Source organism: Arabidopsis lyrata (genome assembly GCF_000004255.2).
Source record: "Arabidopsis lyrata subsp. lyrata unplaced genomic scaffold ARALYscaffold_2, whole genome shotgun sequence".
In the NCBI taxonomy this organism is placed as follows: Eukaryota; Viridiplantae; Streptophyta; class Magnoliopsida; order Brassicales; family Brassicaceae; genus Arabidopsis; species Arabidopsis lyrata.
This window is the reverse complement of record NW_003302554.1, coordinates 13,130,573-13,137,215: the sequence shown is the minus strand read 5'-3', so window position 1 is coordinate 13,137,215 and position 6,643 is coordinate 13,130,573.

Genomic DNA, 6,643 nt, shown 5'->3' with positions numbered 1-6,643 from the left:
CCAATAAGTAATTAGCTTAATTATTTTTATTTCAATGTTATTTTAGTTTTGAAATTGAAAAAAAACTAACTAATTATAATAATCAATTTATTAAATATATATACAAAATTTATTTAAGTTGAGTATAGAATGTGTTTTCCTCTTTAATTATACAATACCATAAAAGGTTCAATAGAATAATTTTTTGTTTTTGTTTTTAATATTAAAATAAATAAAAAATTGAATATTTTGTAATTTTATTGGTCAATGCCGGTCAACAATGGTCAAAGCCGGATTTCGATGATTAGTATACCAGAATAAGATGTTCGTGATATTGACCACATGTCGTCATATAGTTTGTATATGTAGGCATACAATACATATAGTTCGTTTAGTTGGTTGTACATTTATAAACTTAACATGTGCATGTAGTCATGTATTCCGTTATACTTGGTGTAGCTGAATATCTTTTTTTCTTAATGTATTGTTTTTAGTTTTTTTTTTTTTACTTGTGGAGACTGATGAATTTGCAAATAAGCAAATTACTTCTTTTTTTTGTCAAAGCAAATTACATTTTTATACTAATAAATCGACTTTTTGCTTTAATTTACTGATATATTTTTTTCTTCCATTTTTCAGTTTGATGGTTTCATGTATCTGTATAGATTATTTGTTTCAATTTGATTCGAAAATTCCTGATATATATAAAGATTCAAGGCAAGTGATAAAATATAGCTTTGTGTAAAATAAAATAAATTACCAATATATCAAAACCTTATAACTGTTTTTTTACAAAATTTAAACGATCAGTGTCTTGGATTGGATATATTTTATTTTACAAAATACAGAATATTTGTACCACTATTTGGATTGGATTTTAGTTTTTTTGTCTACCATCTTTTTCAGACCAAGTATATATAGAAAATAACATTTACATAATCATGATCCTATACTATTATTTGGGGAGTACATTTTATTAGATATCTTTAACTAACCTTCTTTTTTTGTAAGAATTTACTTAAGAATGCCATTACAAAAATTTTCTTTTAGAACAAATTTCATTCAATTTATTAAGGATAAACAAGTAAAATACTAATTTATATCATTTAATTAATTTAATTAAATTATCAAACGAAAATCTGTTATTAATTTTTTGTAAATGAACAATCAAAATGAACATATAAGATTTGATATCTAACTTACCATATTAATTTATTATTAATCATTAAACTTCACCTCTCATCTTAATATGATTATATTAATATGAAAAAAATAAATAATCATATCATCTACATAATAAAAAAGTAATTCTTTTTCTGCATATGCCAAGATTTGAATTTTTAAAAACGCATATAAATTGTTCAATCTATAAAGGAAACAATTAAACGGATCAAAAATTGAGAGTTGAGTAATATATTTCTTTTACACAAAAATAAAGTAAACAAAAATTCCGACTGAGCAAAAAAAAAAAAGTCAACAAAAATTCCGACTGAGCAATGGGTCAGAATTTGAATATTTATATTCGATTTCATACATTTATTTTTTTGAAATGTATAATTTTATATACTACAATAAAAACTTAAATATTTTAATTTGCAACATTTAAAATAATTTTTAATTGATATTTTTAGAGAATATCATCAATATATAATAGTTCAAAAAGTTAAAAATTATAAATGCTCTAATTTGATTATTTTTAAAAATATTTATAATAGGTAGCGGGTTAAATATAGGGAGACTCACAAAAATGTCCATTTTTCAATACACCTTTTCAAAACTGTCCTATTTGGCTGTCCATTTTTAAAAATATCCCTTTTTATGTACAAAATGACTAAATTACCCTTTTTTAATAAAAGATATCACAAATATATAAGGAAATATAACAAAATTAGGTCCACAAAATACAAAACATTTTTTAGCGGGAAAAGAGATCCCGCAATTTTTCCCGCCAAAACACTTGTAAAAACCTTTAAAATACCTTGTAAAATTTTCCCATAAAATTTTTTCCCGCCAAAAAATTAAGTGATTCCACAATTTTTTTGGCGGGAAAATTTTTGGCGGGAAAAATTTACAAGGTATTTTAAAAGTTTTTTACAAAGTATTTATAAGGTTTTACAATGTATTTTAAAAGGTTTTACAACGTATTTATAAGGTATTTATAAGATTTTACAAGCTATTTTATAAGGTTTTACAAGTTATAAGGTTTTACAAGTTTTTTATAAGGTTTTACAAGTTATAAATACCTTATAAAACCTTATAAGTACCTTGTAAAACCTTTTAAAATACATTGTAAAACCTTACAAAACACTCGTAAATACTCTGTTAAACCTTTAAAATACCTTGTAAATTTTTCCCGCCAAAAAATTGCGGAATCACTTTTCCCGCAAAAAAAAATTTTTGGCGGGAAAAATTTTTACGGGAAAATTTTACAAGGTATTTTAAAGGTTTTTACAAGTGTTTTGGCGGGAAAAAATTGCGGGATCACTTTTCCCGCCAAAAAATATTTTGTATTTTGTGGATCTAATTTTGTTTCAAATAAGGGTAAAATGGTCATTAAAAATTAAAAGAGGGCAAACTTAAAAATGGACTCTCAAAAGGGGCATTTTTGAAAAGAGGTATTAAAAAAGGGGCATTTTTAACAATTTCTCTTAAATATAATATATTATACGATGAAATGAGTTTTGATCCTCATAACTATTTGAATAGTTATATTTAATATTATATAATTTGTTTTTTGAAATTCATAATTTTATAAACTACAAAAAAAAAATTAAAGATTTTAATTTGAAATAGTTAAAAATAGTGTAGAACATTTAAATATGGTTTGACACCTCTAAATATTGAAAATTTGATTCCGCAAGCAATTTTAGAATTAACGAATAATAGATAATGCACACAATATTTTAAAATGAAATATTGAGATTCTAAAATAAAAATATAGACTTCACGCACAGATTGATTTTGGTATTATTATATACTAAATATATGTTTATAACATATTCGATTATGCGAATAATTGGTAAATTCCGTAATTATATATCTCAAACAAATTTTGTAATTAGATTAGCTCAAACAAATCTCTATTTCAACAACCAAAGAATTATAAATTGAAAAAGAATTTTTTAAATTAATTCAAAATAATAGCTAATTTTCTTAATTAATTCAAAATAATCTATGTTTTATATGCGATTCATTTATGATATTTTAACTTTTGATCTAACTGAAATATATGCAATCCTATTTTGTGGTTGTTAACATAAATTAATTCATTGTTCAAAAAATATTACTTTTAAAAAAATAAAATTATTTTCCGTTTTCATATCTTTAAAAAAAAATTATCCATAATTGAGTATTAAAACCCTTTTTTCAATGCCACTTTTCAAAAATACCTCTTTTTTAAAACCTTATAAAAAAATACTCTTAAAAATATAAGATTTACCCAAATATGTATGCAATATTATTAAAACATACACAAACTACATTTCTATGTATCTAAAATCTTATAAATACTTTATAAATACCTTATAAATGCATTTTAAATACCTTTAAAAACCTTTAAAATATCTTGTAAAACCTTTGAAAAACCTTAAAAATCCTTTAAAATAACTTGTAAAACCTTTTAAAACACCTTATAAAACCTTATAAATACTTGGATCGAGTCTTCAAGTAGTAGTTACAATCCATAAGTACCTTATAAACCTAATAAAACTTTATAAAAATTTCAGATTTAAAAAAGGGCATTTTTGAAAATGAACATCTAAAAGAGGCATTTTTGAAAAGGGGCATTTTTGAAAAAGGGCATATCAAAAGGGGTATTTTTAACAATTTTCCTAGAAAAAATTCTATATTTATTCTAATATTGTATATAGGGACTGACAAAAAAATTAATATTTTTTCACTTACTATTATAATATATTAAAACTTAGTTTTAATATATATATATTATATAAATTTTGTAATAAATAAAATTCAATCCGTACCTTAGTACGGGTGTTGATCTAGTATATAATTAAGAAAAGAACATTTGCATAATCATGGTTTTTTCTTTGATTATGTAAACGACCAAGAACATTTTTCCCAAATGACTTGGATTGGGTTGGACGAGAAAAGGAAATATCTTTAAAACTTACTAGCAGGATATGAAAATTTTAAATAGTATTTCACTATTTCCTAAAGTGACATGCCATTTATTTACACACTATAATTAGACAAAATAACATATTACATATTCATTGTTGTTCTGTTTTTTGCACTCATAATAAATGAGAAAATCTTTACTTTGGTCAAAATTTTGTGTGTTGTGAAAATATATTTTGGTCAAAATGTATTCTAGTTACTTTCCCTTAATGATGATTTTGTCAATTAGTTTATTTACCTAAAAATTCTTGAAAACATATATATATATATATATATATATAGATATATATACTTTTAAGGTAAAAAAAATTTATACATAAATTATATATAGTTATATATATAACTATATGTACTATATATGTAAATATATTTTATAATTAAGCCATAAATCCATAGTTAGACCAATTCGATCCAAAGACATGGAAGTCGGAAGATAGTATGCTTAGATTTTCGAATTGTGTTAAAACATATGATAAAATCAAACACAAATATTATGTACTTTTAAAATGTGATAAAAATTTCTTAACAAACTAAGACTTTTTTTTTACTGTATTACTGTAAACAAGAATATTTTTTTGGACAAATCTATAAATAAAACTATTCATAAAATTAAATAGCATAAACTAATACGGATTCTTACTTAGTTAACTTTAAACCAAAAGTTTTAATAAATACATAATTTTATTGCTGCATTCTGATCCCCATCTGACGCGGCACTTGTCGAGTGTACCTGTTTAGAACTAACCATTTGTTATTCTAACCAAATATCAAAAGTATAATTTGGTTATAAAATCTTTTTGTAATTGAATTTCGTCAGCGTATATTTCCTTTGATTTATGGGTCCCCATAGTATCATACCACTTGATGAGCATATCCACTTTTATAAAATACCCGTACACATACTTTTCCAAAAGATACGTTAATGAGAGCAGTAGAAGAAAAAAAAAGTCCCATAACAATTCAATCACATATGGCCGAATAAAAAGTTAAAATCATAAACCATATTTTTATCTTCTCCTAGTAAGCCCACTGGGCTTGTATTCCCATCCACAGAGTAACCCATATAGATAAATCACTAGAAAAGAAAAGAAATAATGATTCTACAATTAAACCAAACTATGAACTATAAATCAACAACAAATTATCAAATAAACGAAACCATTATCAGTTCGAATGACACCTACTATGAACAATAAATTTGTATTAAAAAATACCCTGGTTTTGAGTTATGTTCTTAGATACCTAAAGCAAGTATATTAGAATCGTGCTTAATTTATTAAATATTATATATAATGTGACTTTAGTTTAATGAAAAAGATTACAAACAATCGAGCACGGTGATTTTTCTTTTATTTTTTGGTCTAAAACTAAGATACATCATTAGAAAGTAGAGAATTCAACTTGGTTTTCTAACTAAATATCATTTGTGAGTGTTTCAAACCCTTCCCTTCTTTAGTTTATATTTTTCAGTTACCTTGAATTTGAAAAAAAGAAAAAAACAAGGGTGCTGCAAAATCAAATGGGCTTTATTGACATAGACATGGTCCATTAACTGATACAGGCTTAGCACTAGTTTAGCCTTTCTTGTACAAATCTAAGAAGATATTCACCAGAATTGTTGCATTGTGGGCCAGAATTTCTATGAGACAGAAACTGTGTCCTTCGAAAAATGGAATGTAGTAGCCACGAAAAATTCAGATGGTTCAAGAGATAAGAGATTGAAACTCAAATTTTTGTGGTTTAAAATCAATTCCAATAAGAGATATTAAATGTTCTGCGTTTTTATCTAATGTGTTTCATTAAGGTGTTGTTCGTTTCCTCAGGTGAATGTGAATGCTCAATGGAGATGATGGATGATGTTCGTTCCTACGCAGTTTAACGAATCAGTTATATACATCAGTTAAATGAATTTATTAAATTTATCTAGAAAACACACAAAAAATCCAGCTGATTTTGAATGATGCACTCAAATGTATCAGTTTAAGTAAAAAAAATAAAAATGTCTAAAATACTCCTATGTAAAATTAAAAAATTACATCAACCCATATTTTTCATCGGCTTCGATTCCCCGACAAAGAGAAAAAAGAGTTAGGGTTTTGTCATTGTTTATATATCTCTTTGTGTCTTCTTTCAAATGTTACGAAATATGTGTTTGTGCTTCTTTAACGTTCATGTTACTTAATAATCGAATTTGGTATGAAAGTGATCAAACTATAAGAGAGTATATATTTTACTATTTTATTAGATTTATTAAGTTTAGTACAAAATGTATATTTGATTTCATGAAAATAGAAATTTATATATGTAAATGATAATAGTTTGAAAACTGTTTGTTGTACTTGTTATTTAAATCATAAAAAGATCATTAAAATAAAAACATTTATATTTTAGTCATTTTGATACTACATGCATCTAAATTTTTAAAAACAAAGCAAACAAACAAAGTTGCATCTCCATCCAGATGGACAACCAAATACAAAGACGAACATCATCCAAATGCATAATATGTATGCATTGTCGTGATGAA